Source organism: Panthera pardus, unplaced genomic scaffold (assembly GCF_024362965.1).
Source record: "Panthera pardus isolate Hobbes unplaced genomic scaffold, ASM2436296v1 HiC_scaffold_7, whole genome shotgun sequence".
Taxonomy (NCBI): domain Eukaryota; kingdom Metazoa; phylum Chordata; class Mammalia; order Carnivora; family Felidae; genus Panthera; species Panthera pardus.
The window spans coordinates 69741989-69758573 of NW_026527002.1; the positions used below are offsets into that span (position 1 = coordinate 69741989).

At 47.5% G+C, this 16585-nt stretch overlaps 1 long non-coding RNA gene across 30 annotated transcripts in view; it reads left to right on the top strand.

The window, feature by feature from the left end:
* The first annotated feature begins 620 nt into the window (after positions 1-620).
* The window catches only part of LOC109273131 (uncharacterized), a 133497-nt gene continuing 117532 nt past the window's right edge, over positions 621-16585 (top strand). For 29 of the 30 annotated variants that reach the window (XR_008420018.1, XR_008420021.1, XR_008420022.1 and 26 more), the window contains exons 1-3: positions 621-734; positions 8852-9283; positions 16176-16422. This is a non-coding gene — a long non-coding RNA (uncharacterized LOC109273131). Of the gene's footprint in view, positions 735-8851; positions 9284-11437; positions 11964-16175; positions 16423-16585 lie in introns of all 30 variants that reach the window. The other variant, XR_008420038.1, reaches the window with a different exon arrangement.

Here is a 16585-nt window from a genome sequence, read left to right on the forward strand (position 1 = left end):
GGTGGAGAATCCTTCAGTTTCAGGGGGCTCCCAGCTCTGCCTTGATTCCCCTGTCTGCAAGCAGGAAGCAGGAAGACTGGACGGCAATCTGGGATGGTCTTCAGAAATGCGCCCACCAGAGGTGGCCCTCTGGGGACTCTGCTTCTCCCCCAAGGGCAGCTGTTACATCATGTTCTGTTGACTCCTGGTGCACCTGGTGCAGAATGGCCGAAGCCATTGTCTCTCAAATTGGAGCCCCACGCAAATCTCCAGGAACCCTTGTTAAATGCAGATTCTCTTTCAAGTTAATCTGCGTGGGGCGGAGCCCTACTGCACTAATGGTGAGCTCCAAGTGCTGCTGGTACAGCTGACCCACACACATATGCCATAGTTTTATTTATCTTTGAGAGAGAAAGCACGAGCGGGGAGGGGCAGAGAGAAGGGGGCAGAGGATCCGAAATGGGCTTTGTGCTGACAGCAGTGAGCCCGATGCAGGGCTCGAATTCGCAAACTGGGAGATCATGACCTGAGTCGAAGTCAAACGCTCAACTGACTGAGCCACCCAGGTGTCTGTGTGTGTATGTATATATATATATATGATCTAGATCATATATATATATATATATGATACAGATCATATATAAGTGACACAGAGGAGCGTCCCAAGTGGTGAAGACCATTTTCCATCACTGCTGTCCTCCACGAGCCTGTGTCTGGAATGGGACCTGTCTTTGCGCTCATGAACAGGTTGGATGGTAAGGGTCCTCTTCTCTTCTCTCTCTGTCTTTATCTCTGGCATTTTTAACGCTGGCTTCTTCTCTTAGGAAGACCAGAAAACACTTGACAGAGGGGAGAGGCCCAGCAGTAACACTGACCCAGAGAGAATTGAATCCCTGTGCCCAGTGACTAGAGGACACATTGAACTGGACAGAGGAGCCTAGCACATTGCCACGTTTCCCCCATGTAGGAGAACACCCACCCCCTCCCACCCCTCACCCGTAACACGTGATACCTGAGCAGGATTTGGTCACTGCTGAGCTGTCTTCATTTAACGTGGCTTTGACAGAATAGTTGGCCCTGAAATTGTATGTTCCATTAAACTTCTTGTTGAACCGCCTTGGTTTTGAAAGGATTCCATTAGGATGGATAATTATGTAGTAGTTGCTACAAGGAGATACATGCTCTCAGTTTCCGCTCTTAAGTGATTCAAATCAAATGCTTTTCCTTTTCCTCCCCAGAGTTGGGTGTGACCATCTTCCTCATACGATAGGCTTTTCGTGAGTTATTTTTGGAAATCCAAATCAAAACAGCAATTTTGGCGGAGGCCATTTCTAGCCTAGCAGAGTAAGCCATATGTACCGATAAAAACAGCCAAAGAGTCGGTGCCTTTAAAAAGCACCGAAACCATCTCCCTCTGTGGGGTGAAATTTTGGGAACCACAGACTATCTTTTGTGCTGTCACATATTCCGTTGTGAACTCTAACTAAAGTCAAAAACGATTGAAATTCCTTTGAAATTGCCAAAGTTTTGCCCATTTGGAAACCATTGTCATCATCACTGTGTTCAAGATGGCAGGCCTTGACAGAATTTTGCCGAGGACTCTGTTTCAGCCTCTGAATCTCCCCTGGAACACTGAAATCCCTGTACTGTTTCCTTCTGTCCCCACAGCACATGTCACCTGCCTCATGACATGAACCAAGCAGACAATCTTTCCTCTCACCCGGGAGTGGGAGGTGCTCAAGTAGCAGGTTGGGTATGGAGGTACATGAGTAAAGCCCTGTTTTTCTCTTTTTGTAAAAAAATCAGTCATTTATTACACAAAGAGTAAATGAATGTTATCACCTTGAAAAAAAAAAAGCTTTTCAAATAAAACTAAAGTTCTTTTTAATCACTGGGTCCCTATCCTTGTTTCTTTATCAACTCCACTTGGGTTGTTTCTTGGGGGCACATGCTTGTAGACATTTCTAATGTATTTATGTGCATGTGCACACACATAACTATTTTTGTAGCCCTTGATAAACCAGTCACTTGCCTTTTCCCACTCATCAATATACCCAAGAGTGCTATCCATGGCAGCTGCCTTATTCTTTGTAACTGCCACCCAGTTTTATTACATCGTATGGATATACCTTTTATTTGGATCAAATAAATAAATTCTTTTTTTTCCCTTTTTGAAATGTTTTATTTATTTTTAAGAGAGAGAGAGAGACAGACGTGAGTGGGGGAGGGGCAGAGAGAGAGGGAGACACAGAATCCGAAGCAGGCTCCAGGCTCTGAGTTATCAGCACAGAGCCCGATGCGGGGCTCAAACTCACAAACCGCGAGATCATGACCTGAACCAAAGTCAGACGCCTAACCGACTGAGCCACCCAGGAGCCCCAAATAAATAAATTCGTCATCTGCTTTCATGAGCGCTACAGTTTGGGATCCCTTATGTACATGTTGAGAAACTAACTGTGTCCACTGCTATATCTTTTGGTAGCTACAACACATTTCATGAAAATCAGCCAGCTGCTTTGCAGATTATGCCAGACCAGTAGACGGAAATCATGTGAAATGCTAAGGATTGCCAGAGGGACCTGAATTCCCTTGCCTGCAGAAGCTAGGGAAGTGCACGGGGCATGGGGAGTTGCACAGGTCTCTGTAGCGAGTGATGTGAGATACAGTGTTGGCTGTGTTGGTGGCCCACTGAATTTCCTTGGGCAGGTCATTGCCTCTCCTTGGACCTGTTTTTTCTCATCTGCACAATGGGCTCAGTGAGCCTTTCTCAGCTATTAGACTGTGATTTATAGGGCTTACACACACACTGCCCCAGGATTCCTATGTAGAACATATTAGCTTACTCTTCACTGTGTGTCAAGATGGGGAAGAGGCAATTTTAAAATACATTGGAGGGGCTCCTGGGTGGCTCAGTCAGTTAAGCATCCGGCTTCAGCTCAGGTCATGATCTCATGGTTTGTGAGTTTGAGCCCCGTGTCGGGCTCAGAGCCTGGAGCCTGCTTTGGACTCTGTGTCTCCCTCTCTCTCTGCCCCTCTCCTGCTCATGCTCTGTCTCTCATAAATAAATAAACATTAAAAAAAAAAATTTAATACTTTAAAATACGTTTGAAGTTTCAAGTGATTAAATATACTTTGTTATATTTTCATTGAAATAGATTTACAAAATTTTAAATAGAGATTTAGCCCAGAGCTTTTAGCTGAGTAGAAGTCACAAAGTCCATAATGTCCTGCCTTTGGATCTTACTCTTCTTTCCTATTACTTTATGATCCAATTAAAATGGATACTCTTGTCCCCTTTGCTTTGTGTGATCTTTTGGTTCTAAGCAAGGCAGCATGGGGTTGGGGAAGGAGACTGTGGGCCCCTGAGCTCTCCCTCCAGGCTTGTCTAGTTCTTAGACAAGTCACTAACCTTCTCTGGGTTTCCATCTGTTAATACTATGACTTCAAATTAGCCGAATAGCCACCAAAAAAGAAAGTTAAAAACCACACTTGCTCGTGTTTCTCTGGCGTTTCTGAGCTGCATCACCTGCACCTAGTTCATCTTGTGAACTGACCAAAAAGACCACCAAAACCCCTCAGATCACCTTTTCACATGAGACTTGTGCAGCCGCCCTCGCTCCCAGTAAAGACCCTCAGTGGGTTCCAAGGGAGGCCCAGAGAAGGTTCTGCGCGGTCATGATTCAGAGGTAGAGTTTCCCGCCTGGGCCCTGAAGCTTGCGTTGACGTGTACCCCTGCTTCGAGACGCAGGACACGAGGGTCTGACTCACACACAGGTGGGTTTCCCTGGTGGTCCCAGCCAGGCTTTCCCACACGGGGTGACGGTTCTGGCCCCTTGTTTTGGCATGACACACGGGCCTGGAGGCAGTGTGATAGTGCAGGGGAAAGGTCGTGGTAAGAGGGTGTAAAACCGTGTGGGTGCCGTGGCCCCGCAAGGTCTCTGTGGGGGTCAGCTTTCCTGCTGTTTTCCACCCTCTGTGAGCTGCTGTTTCTGATTCCCTTGTGTGTAGGCTGGTACCAGTCTGGGGGACTCTTCCCCCGAAAGCTTCAGGGGCAGGGAACTTGAGCAGCCTCCCCTTCCTACCCTGCTCCATCTTTTTTTAAATTTTTTTTAATGTTTATTTTTGAGTGAGAGAGTGAGAGCGAGAGAGAGAACATGAGCGGGGGAGGGGCCGAGAGAGAGGGAGACGCAGCATCCAAAGCAGGCTCCAGACTCTGAGCTGTCAGCACAGAGCCCGAGGCGGGGTTTGAACCCATGAGCCCACAAGATCATGACCCAAGCTGAAGTCAGACGCTTAACCGACGGGGCCACCCAACCGCCGAGCCCTGCCCCATCTAAGAGAGAGAATGAGACCCCGTAGGAGGTGCTCAAGCCCTCCCTTCCCTTTTCCCTGGAAAACAATTTTATAGGCTCTGAATCTGTGGCAGTTGCCAAAAGCCTACCATAAATGTAGTTCACATTAACCAAAATGAAACAAAAAGGCAATGCGGTGAATGGAGAGACAACCATCAGCGTGATACTTATCTGAAACCAGAGGGTAAAGGAACTGAGGGCCCCATCCATTTACCAGCCCTCACTCCCTGCAAAGTTGTCAGCCCATCTCACCCCCACCTCCATTTCAATACAATACTTGCAAATCCGCTTTGCATTGTTACAGATACCTGCAGAGTAAGTCACATTGTCTCTTGTCTGTTTGATCCACTGCCAAGTGATCAATATAGTTTTAATTCACAGCCTGGAAATTTTAAGAATGACTCAACCTGACCTATGATTCACAGATACTTGATCTGAAATGCTTGATGTTGTGGGGCTGGGGTGGGAGGTACAATCAGAAGTAAATTTCCTGACCCTAAAAAGTCAGCTTAAGTGGGGGGTGCCTGGGTGGCTCAGACGGTCGAACATCCGACTCTTGATCTTGGCTCAGGTCATGATCTCACGGTTCATGGGTTCGAGCCCCATGTCGGGCGATGCGCTGGCAGAGTGGAGCCTGTTTGGGATCCTTTCTCTCTCTCTCTCTCTCTCTCCCCCTCAAAATAAATAAACATTAAAAGTAAAAGCGTAAGTGAAGAAGCATGGGGAGGTAGTTATCTTGCAGGTTGTAGGGCTGGTTCCTGCCTTCCGGAGAGGCAGTGTGTTGAGACAGCTTAGGGGAACCACATGCTGAGTCCCAGTTTATGCTGGTTTTTATACAGTTAGTGGGCTTTTCCACCATTTAAAGGTATTTAGTGTGGAAATATGGGATTCTGGGGAGACTGGACCAGAAGTTCTTAAGGTCCGAGGTTTGATTTTATTTAGAAGTGCCTCCTCCCGACCCTGTGCCTGGCTTCTAGTAAACAGTTAGTAAATAAAGGCTTGCTGTGTGGGTGAGTGAGTGAGTGAGTGAGTGAGTAAGATTCTTAACCTTCTCTCTTGGTCTCTGAATTTCTGCTTCCCATATATCTTTGTATGCTCGGCATCTGAATTTCTGTTTCCCACATATCTTTGTGTGCTCGGCATCCCAGGGTGACTATACTGTCTCTAAATAGTATCTTTTTGACTAAGCCCCAGCTTCAGATGGCAAGTGCTTTGGATGAATGTCTGCAACCCCAGCTGTGTAGCAATGTGACTTTCAGTGAGTTACCCAAATGACTTACAATTTATCCAAGTACTAAGAACATCGACCAGCTCTTGTCATTTCTCCCCTTGCTAAACGATTCATAGACCTTTAAATATATTTAAATAAATGTACATGTTTAAAATATTAGAAGAAATTGGAAAAAGAAGGAAAAAAGCTATCCATAATCTCATGGCCCCAGATAGCGTGAGAACAATTGCATTATCAAGGTGCTGGAAGCCATTTGTGTTGTTTTATACAAAGTTTTTCCCACAGTTATCTTAGGAAGCTCTTACTTTTTTCCCCATGGGCATTTTTCTGCAAGCATTGTCTGTGTTACTTCCGAACACTTTCAACTACCGTTTTTTAATTTGCTTTTATCCATGTGGGTGCTGGGGAGCAACTTCAGGCTGCTTATTACTCTTTTCCCTTCTGTAAATGAAGTTTTCCTTCTAGTATGTCCTGTATCTCAAGAGAATCTCAGAAGTGGAATCCTTGGATCAAAAGATATGAAAGTTGTTAAACTTTATCTATCTGCCTAGCAATATAGATACAGATATTTAAATTAATAGACTTACTGGAGCACCTGGGTGGCTCAGTTGGTTGAGCATCGGACTTCAGCTCAGGTCCTGAATTCACCGTTCATGAGTTCGGGCCCCGCATCGGGCTCTGTGCTGACAGCTCAGGGCCTGGAGCCTGCTTCGGATTCTGTGCCTCCCTCTCTCTCTCTGCCTCTCCCCCACTCACGCTCTGTCTCTCTCTGCTTCTCAAAAATAAAGAAAACTAATAAAAAATTCATTCATTCATTCATTCATTCATTCATTAATAAACTTACTAAGTTTTATTTATTTGAGTAATCCCTATACTAAGTAATCCCTTAGGCTCGAACTCACCACCCTAGGACCAAGAGTTGTGTGCTCTTCTGACTGAGACAGCCAGGTGTCCCAATAGACTTTATTTTTTTTTTAATATTTTTTAAATTTATTACTATTTTTTTTTTATTTTTGTGTGAGAGAGAGAGTGAGCACAAGCAGGGGAGGGACAGAGAGAGAAAGACACAGAATCCGAAGCAGGCTCCAGGCTCTAAGCTGTTCACGCAGAGCCCTACCCAGGGCTTGAACCCATGAACTATGATGTCGTGAACTGAGCTGAAGTCAGATGCTCAACCGACTAAGCCACCCAGGCACCCCAATAGACTATTTTTGGGAGAAATTTTAGGTTTATAAAAAATCGAGTAGAAAGTAGAGCGTTCCTGTATACCAATCCCCTGCCCCCACCATATTGTTAACATCTTGGGTTCATGTGGTACATTCGCTACAACTTATGACCCAATATTAATACATTATGATGAATGAAAGGCCATACTTTATATTCAGGGTCCACTCTTTCCGTTGCATGGTTCTGTGGATTTTTGAGCAGTGCAAAACGTCACGTACCCACCATGACATGGTCGTGCAGAAGAGTTGTGCCATCCTAAAAATCCTCTGTGCTCCACCTGTCCATCTGTCCCTCCTTCCTCCCAAACCCCTGGCAGCCTCACTGATCTTTGACTGCCTCCGTAGTTTTGCCTTTTCCGGAATATCATACGGTTTCACTCATACAGTATGTAGCCTTTTCTGTTAGGCGTTTTTCACTCAGTAAATATGCATTTAAGTCCCCTCCATGTCTTTATGTGGCTTGATGCTTCATTTCTTTTTAGTGCTGAATAATTTCCTTTGTCTGGATGTAGCACAGTTTTTGTATCTATTTACCTCCTAAAGGGCACCTTGGTTGCTTCCAAGTTTTAGCAATTAGAAGTGAAGCTGGTATACACATTTGTGTTCAGGTTTCTTCGTTCATTCTTCTTTTTTGAATTTTATTTTAACGTTATTTATTTATTAAAGAGAGGCAGGGCAGAGAGAGAGAGAGAGAGAGAGAGAGAGGGAGACACAGAATCTGAAACAGGCTCCAGGCTCTGAGCTGTCGGCACAGAGCCCGACACGGGCCTTGAACTCGGGAATGGGGAGATCATGACCTAGGTCGAAGCCAGACACCTTACCAACTGAGCCACCCAGGTGTCCTGTTGCGTGCAGGGTTTTGAGAGGGCATAAGTTTCAACTCATTTGGGTAGATCCCAGGAACATGATCGCTGCATCCCATAGTAAGACTATTGTTCCTTGTAAGAAATTGCCAAAGCTTTATTTTTTCACATTTATTCAGCACTTTTAGTTATAATGCCACTAACACAGTTAATCCTCCAAATAGCCCCTGGGTTGGGAGTTACTAGCTTCTCCTTCTGTTTAGCATCCTCCAGTTGTATTGCTGAAAGGAACTCTGAAGACCTCTGGACCTCTGCATGTCCTGAGAACAGCTGTTGTGCTTTGTAGATGGTGGACCCGTATTTTGAGTGGCCAGGACCTGGATCACTAAATTCAAGCAAGGCAAACATCAGGGCTTTGAAACCACACTCAGTGTTACAGTGAACACCTTCTCCTTACTTTCAAGTCCACCCGCTAGTCAGTACCACCACGTCAGCCAGGGATGCCCCAAGTGGTATTTCATTCGAGGACAAGCGCCTTGTGTCTACAGAGTCTCATGGCATTAAGATAGCAACAGCAATAATAAGGGACAACACTGATAACAGCCAGGAATTATCGATGGCTTAGTGTTGTCAGGTTCTTTACATATATTAATTCATTTACCCTCATAGCCACCCTCTGGTTAGGTACCATTGCTAACCACAATGGCGGCTTCTCAGAGATAAGAAGTTCGAGGCTTAGGGAGGCTGGCTAAGTTTCCCAAGCTTCCACAACTATTAGCGATAAAGCCAAATGTGTGCCCATCCGTTCTTGACTCCACTCAACAACGTACTGCACCATGGTTAAGAGCTGGTGACTTAGTCTGCCGGATCGAGGTTAATATTCTGGGTCTACCATTTCACTAGTCACGTAGTCTTGACTTTGCGACTTTGAGCTGCCGTGTGCCCATGTGGAAGGGGGAGAGGAAAACCCACTGTGGCAAATGGTATGCGTTGTCTCCTCAATAGCCATTGCCTCCCCACTGCATAGAACTGTGATATGTGGAGGTGGTATGGAAGAGGGCCCAGGCCTCAGGGAAGATGGTTTCCAATCCCAGCTGAATGAGATGAATCAAAATTGGTATAAGCCAGATATGGAAATGGCAGGCAAGGTCTAATTTTGTGAGGGGAAATGTGCTAGGGAGTGGGCAACTTTCCAACTAAAAAGACAAAGTGCCCCACAAAGGAGGCTCATTCTTATCTTTTTCTCCTGCCTGGATCTAGGGTAAGATACCTGGAGGTGTAGCAGCCATCTTGCAAGCATGAGGAGACAAGTCAACAGAATGAAATGCCAGAGCAGATAAGACAGAAAAAGCCTGGATCTTTGATAGCACGGTTGAGCTGTTCCACCAGCCCAAGACAGGAGTCTACATCCAGACTGTCTGTTATCGAAACAACGGCCGCTTCTTTACGTCACTCCAAGTTGTCTTTCATTTGCAGCGGAAAACGTTTCGAATGGATACACAGACTTCCGCCAAAGCACAGCCAGTGTCGGGCTGTGTTGGGCTAGTACCGTGGTTAAGAGCCCAAATTCCAGAGCCAGAAGTCCCAGGTTCCAATCTCGGCTCCACCATTACTAGGTATAGGGCCTTGGCAAGTCATTTAGCTCTTCCGTGACTCACTGACCTCGTCTGCAAAATGCTCAGCAAAGGTGTGGTGAGTATTGAATGAAGGATAATGGTCGTTCTTAACCTCATGTGACTAAATATTTTATACAATGATTAGAACACTGCCTGACCCATAGTGTCTATGTACCTGTTTATCCAAAAGAAAAAAGAAAGGAAGAGAAGAAAAAAGAAAAGAAGAGGAAAAAAAAAAGAAAAGAGAAAAGAAAAGAAAGGAAACCATTATTATAGGCCTGGGTTTGGATCTTGATCTAATCATCTGGCCACTTGTGTTGAAACAGACTCTTGACCCTTTCACCACTGAGTCTCATGGAGCATGAAACTCCCCCTAAAGTCTGTCTCAAAGCAGCCCCAGTGGTGGTTTCTTTTTGACAGAAAGGGCCCCTTAGAGAACTGACTTGTGCAGGAGGAGAGGCTGTGGCCACAAAGTCGTGTCATGAAGCGAATGACCAAAATACCCAAACTTGCCCATGCAAATGGGTGTGATCTCCCCGACAGCCCTTTTAGAAGGCTCTAGACTTTCTCGAACTCCTTTTTGAAAGGGTCTTTCCAGCCAGTGGCTTATTCTTTTGAACCTCATATCTTGCAGGGGCAGGGTGGGCGAGGTGGGAAGGAAGGGGAGATGCCTGCTTTCCAGGCCCTTCCTTCTTTGCCACGAGGATGAGACAGACCCCTGCCCGGCGTGTAAGGGAGCTGGCTTGCCCTGGGTCTCTCCCACTTTCCACCACACACATTGCCACCCTCTGTAGAGATCAGGGTTGAATTTGGGCATGGGCTAAATGTTTCTTGGAAACATCTTTTGTGAGGTTAAAAAATCAACTGGTAGATGTGTCCATTAGCAAATCTGGTGATATCTTCCTTCAAAATGTGTGTCCATTTCACCCCTTCTCATCCTCTCTTCCGGTGACTTTACAGACCAGGCTGTCTCCCCCTTCTGCCTGGACCACTGCAGTAGCCTGCCTCCAAACGGGCCTGGCTTCTACCCTCCCCTCCCTCCTCTCTCAGCAGCCAGGGAGATCTTTTCAAAATGTAACCCAAATCCTGGGACTCACCTGCTCAAAACCCTTCAGTGGAGTCCCACCCCACCTAGAATAAAATCCAGAATTCCTCTTGTGCCCTATACAGCCCTCCCTGCGTGGACCCTAGGCCCTCGCTTTCTCCCTTTTCTCCTTGCTCACTCCACTCTCCGCACTGGTCTTCTTGCTATAGACCAAACACATCTAAGCGCAGGCTGGCTTCAGGGCCTTAGCACGGAATGGTCCCCTTTTCCGGAACATTCTTTCCCCTGGATACCTGGCTCATTTCCTCACTGCATTCAGATCTCCATTCAGATGTCAACTCCCAGGGAGACCGTCTCTGACCATCGTCCCCCACTACAGTATCCCCCAGGCCCCACTTGCTGTCATTCTCCATAGTTTTCATGTCTTGCTGACATTATTACAGATTTGGTGACTTTTTGCATCTCCCAGCAGAATACAAGCCCTGTGAGGAAAGTATGTTGTTTTGTTCATTCAGATATTCCCAGGCCCCAGAATATTCTGCAGCTGGTGCTCAGTAAATATTAAACTAGGCAAGGCCTTTTGGGGGTGGAAACAAGGTATATCTGACAAAGTCCTAAGCCTAATGTCTCTTGTAAACTCGCGAAGCCGGCTCTGCACCTGCTTCTCGGAAAGCTACAGACAGGTTCCGAACAGCAGGAACAACACTGGGTCGGTGATTAACGTCCCCAAGGGAACCCCCCTGGACGCGCAGGTGACTGGATGACTCCACCCACATTTGTCTTAGCATCGTCTCCCTCGCATCTGGCTCCCGTTCCCTTCTTGTGCTTCTGGGCACCAGACAAGCAGTGTCACGTTTTGGTGTCTGTACCAGTCAGGCGATGGTTCTCATCTGTGATGGTTCGAAAACAAAGGGGCCCCGTTTCTTGACATTCTTCCCATTGAAAGGCGGGATCTACATCCTTTCCTGGAGTCCTGTCATGGCTCCAGGCAGCAGAGCCGCAAAGGCTCACACAGCTCCCTCCAGATCTCCTTACTCGCTCCGCGGGAAGCACCGAGGCCGGGGTGCTGAAGAGTCCAAGTGCTGGTGCTCTGGCGTGTGGTCTCAGCTGAGCTCTCAGCCCCCAGTGCTGGCCGACAGCCGCACAAACTGCCATTTTGGACGTTTAGACCTTTTGCACTTTCAGATGACCACAGCCCGGCTGACATCTGACTACAAGGGCAGGGGAAACCCCAAGTCACGACTGCCCAGCCCAGCCCTTCCCAAATTCCTGACCAGAAGCTCATGAGCGGCCTAAAGCGATGGTGTTTTCTGATGCTGAGTTGTGCGATAATTGGAACTCAGCAGAACCCCGCCCACACTCTCTCCCCCCGTACTAAGCACTATGAGCGAATGTTTCTTTAACACCCTGGTCGTCTGATTTCTCACGTGTAAGTTAGGGGTGACCATCTACATTCATGTGGTTGTTGTAGAGCAGAAGCAGGTTTTGTTGCAAACCTAGTCTGGTTCCCAGCACATGCTGTGTTTCCTCAAATCTGAGATGCTACCAGTTGCACGACTCCCTGTTAATTTACGTGTCATTAAGAGAGGAAGAAATGCCTTCAATTAAACGACTGAGCGCCACTTGTCGGATGCATCCATATTTGGGGAAGGTGAAATTTGAAAAGATGTGTGTCTGGGGATCTTTGGTTCCAAGAATCACACACGCCTAGGTAAGCCCAGGCACAGAATTAGATCCCCAAGTTTGAGTTTGGGCGGAATGAGAGGAAAGCTTGAAGCGAATGTGCCTTCTTCGGAAAGTCTCCAACCTGTCATTCTGCTTGACACGAGAAAACACAAAGACCAGTAGAGGTACCCTTGTGGTCCAGGCACAAACTGTCTTCCCCAGGCTGCTCTCAAATGGGAGAGTTCAAATGCTATCGGTCACAGTTATTCAGCAAAAACATATTTTGCACGAGGGATGAAGTCAGATCCCCAGTTTTGGCTGTAAGAGGATAAGCTGTTAGTGGAAGGCTCATCTCTAGTAATAGTAACAGACTGAGCCCCATTTCTCTTCAGGTTTTGAGTCTTTTTTCTTTTCTTTTCTTTTTTTTTTTTTTTTTTTTTTGGACATGAACTAGTAGTGCCTTGTGACATGCCATCCAGTGAGCAAAAGGGGTCTGGGCAGGGGGCAGAATGATGGCAGAGGGGACTCAGACTACATCTAAGGGAGCAGACACGTTAAGAAGCGTCAGCATGCTAGCAGGCTTGAGGCTTAGCCTTCATACGGAATGCCCCATTTGGCCAGTACAGCCTTCATTTGCAAGGTGAGCCCCCTTCAGGACCAGAGAGGTTAAGTCTCTTGCTCAAAGTCACACGGCGTTAGTAGGTCAGCAATCCATCAGACACAGAGCTTGTGCTCTTAACCACATCGGTCTGCCGATCAGGGTGTTTCCAAGAATGCAGACGTGAGTTCACATGAGACTCCAGCCAGCCCAGTGCTCAGCACGGCTGTCTTTCCCGTCTCACTTAACAGAATTCCTTTTCTGTACCTTCTTTCTTTTGCCAATGTGAGTTTTCCACCGATCAGGTTCTTCTTACCTCCTCTTGTCCTTGGTGAAAACCAAAATGTCTTCCAAGGTCCAGCTGACATGAGGCATCTTAACCCTTGTTCCTACAGGGTGAGTCTGGCACCTTGCCCCTGGGGCAGTTTGGCTGGACCTCCTGGAGGTGCTGGTGTGGTGTTTCTGTGGGTCGCTCCTCTTAGACTGGAAGTTTCCTGAGGCTCTAGGGTTAGACCTGAGTCTGAATCCCCCCTCTACAGTTTACGACCTGGGTCCTTGCACAAGTTTCTTTGCTTTCCTGGGGTTTAATTTTTGTATCTATGAAAGGCGATAACTTACTTCTCAAGGTTGTCCTGAACATGAAGTGTGTTTGCTTAGATCACACGATAAGGGCCCTAGACTGTCTGTTATTACATGTGAGGTTCTTGTTCAGTGTCTTTGTGCATCATCGCATCTCGTCCTCACAACCACCCTCTGAGGTAGGTTCTTTCACTCTCGTCCCCACTGTACAGATGAGGAAGCTGAGGTAAAACCACGTCCCCCTGGCCCCACAGCTAGAAGATGACAAAACCAGACTCGACTCTTGCCTCTGAAACCTGCTCTCTGGATGGGACCCCATTGGAAACCTTATGTGGATGGAGTTCTGAGGAGGTTTTGTCACCAACCAGCCCCTTGGGGTGTGCTTTAATTAAGGTCTTAATTTCCCACTCCTTCCTATCTAAGAGACCTTGATCCTGACTTATAGGAGAAGAATGCTCCAACCAGCTTTGTCTTGGCGAAATGTTTACATACTGCCCATTCCTGCCAATAACAGCTTCCCTCACCTTCTGGCTCTCGAGGGTGGTGGATTATCAGCACCATAATTGCCCATTTATATCATGAGCTAAAAACATGGATCAGGTTTTTGGCCTTCAAAAGTTCAAGCAAACCCCTAAGTGAAATTCAGATCCCACTTCATTCTCCAATCCAAGGACGTCACGGCCACTGTCATCATGTACCTCGAATGACTTGGCTGGTTGAGTTCCTTTCTGGTTGACTGTATTGCCAATGTCATGGGCACCCCCTAAAATGCAGGCAAAAGAAAGCAGGCATTTCTGATATGTTGTTTTCATGTTTTCCTCAAGGAGCGTCAGTTAAAGTCCCTGAACAAAATAAACTTCACTTTGTTTGCCATAGAATATTCTGAATGAATAGAGTGAGATCCATCATCCAGGAGTCTGATGCTGGGCAGGCCCTTGAGAAGATTGGGCTCCTCAGAGGAGAAAGTGGGGCAGGGGTGGGTGGGTGCACTCCATTTGGCAGCAAGGCAGAGACCTTCCTGTTTGAAGATGGATCTGGAAAAAGCCGAGGGGCTCAGAGGGTGCTCCCAGGTTGAATCGCAGTCCCAGCTCATTGTGCAGACCAGACAGCCAGTGCCGTGCTTGGGACAGCAGCCATGACGTTGGCCTCCCCTGTTCATGGCAGCACAGGGACTGAAACTGTGGTGGAGGAAGATACCAGGGCAGAAATTATTCAGGACGTGCCCCGTGTCAAGCACTGGGAGAGTCTCCTCAAACACTTGGGGGATTTTCCCTGTATCGACTCATGCTGACTTCTGATTTATTCCCGTTGTCCTCTCTGAGTGATGGGTGACTTCAGTCCGTTGAAATGTATAAGAGACCTATTTTATGGCCGAGCATAGGGTCTGTCGTAGATAATGCTGTGTCTTGCACAGTGTGTAATGCACTTGAGAGGATGTGTCCTCTGCAGGTTTGGATGCTCCATAGATGTTATTTGTGAAGGCCCGGGACTGTGCCCGGGAGTGGACGGTGTTCATTCTGCAATGCTCCCGGGGGAAGGGCAAGGGCATACGTCCAAGGAGCTGAGAAGGCACAGCCAGGCTCTGACCCTGGGAGGCAGACACTGTACCAGCTTGTTCTCCAAGTGGCCCGACTAAGAAGAAAAGGCTGAGAGCCCTAGAGGGACCTCTGAGGTCAGGAGAAGATGGCTAGAGATTTGCTCAAGGGCAGGGAATTAACCCATGGAAGGGAGTGGAGCAACCGTGCACCCTTGAAACTCTCTCTCCCACGGCCTCTCTCTTCCCTCCCTGCACGCGTTCAGCAAACATCGGTCCGAGACTTGATCTTCATAGTTGCTGTGCTAGGCCGCGGGATAAAGGACTCAACATTGCCCCTGCCCTCCCAGAATCTGCAGGGTGCTAGGGATGCAGATAATTAATGGGCAACCTTGCCAAGCAGGGTGGGGGGCGTAGCTGGAAAAGTGCATACCTATCAGAGTATAGTCATTCCTGCCTACCTTCTCCCTCTCTCTTTCTCAGTGACACAGATTCGCAGATAAATGAGAATTTCCACAGGGAAGGTAAAAGATGAAGGAAATATGGTCCTATCTGTAAACCTATTTAGGAAATAATTTCACGAAGGGCAGGGAACTTATGAGTTCAGAGAGCCTGGCATGCCAGGACCAAAGAGAGAGCTTTGAAACTTGTGTGTGTGTGTGTGTTTGTGTGTGTGTGTGTGTGTGCGCACATGCCCACACTGGACCCTTTTTTACAAACTGGAGAAGATCTGGGTGCCTTTGGAGAATACTGCTTTTTTTTTTTTTAGTTTATTTTTATTTATTTTGAGAGAGACAGAGACAGCATGACTGGGGGAGGGGCAGAGAGTGAGGGGGGAGAGAGGGAATCCCAAGCAGGCCGCACACTGCCGGTGCAGAGCCCAATGCGGGCCTTGAACTCACTGATCATGAGTTCATGACCTGAGCTGAAGCCAGATTCCAGGCGCTCTAAGAATAAAGCTTTTAGAATACCTATGGTACAACACTCAGGATGACAAAGGAAAACAATGATGTTAAAATGCAGCTCCATGCAGGGATCTCCATCGCCCATGCCCCTTCCTGGGAGAGGGGGGCCTGGAGGTTTCTGGAGTAGCGGAGAGAGATTTTCAGGCAAGAAAGAAAATTCTTTCTACAGTTTGGTAATTCTGTATTTACGGAACTAGCCATCTCCAAGACTCAGATGGCTCTCCCCCGTTTTCCATTTCCCTTGTTGTCCCCCTGGATGGAGGGGGGTGGGAAGTTAAAGGCTGACTTTGATGGGAGGGAGGGAAGCCTGAGGCTGGGTGGTCAGAGAATGTGTTTCTTTGGTAGCCTTTGGGTAACTTGTTAGGCTTTTCTACCCTATTTGAGAGTTTACTGAATAGAGAGGACACCCCGGGAGGGGAGGGTGACCCTGTATGGGAGCTGAAGAGAAGCCTGAGGTTCAGGGAGGACCCACGCTCTACTCTGGCAGAGGCTGTGGGCCCCATGAGACCAGACACATTATGGAGGAACTACTGGCAACCGCTTTGCTTATACCCTGCACCCCCATCCTTATTACCACCCTAGGACCCGAGGCTCCACATTTTACCCATGAGACAACACTGAGCAGAGTTAATCCGAAATCACGCAGCTCCAGCTAGAAGCGGGGGAGCTGAGATCTGACTCCACGTAATCCCAGGCTCTGAGACCCTCGTTGCCACTGCACCATGTCCAATTGCCTGCTGACAGCGTGGAGACCTTGGGTGCGGCTCCTGGAATCAGGTTGCCTGGGTTCCTATCCCAGCTCAACTGTCGAACGGCATGATGATCCAAGGTAAGTTCCTGACCCTGACATTCCCCATCTCTGAAATGGGATGGTTTTATCACCTTACTCGGGGACTTTTGCTGATGACTTCAGAGATAATGCACCTAAAGCTTTGAGCACGCGAGCCTGACGTGTCCGTGCTCGTGAGAGTTGGTTGCTGTGGTTATTATTA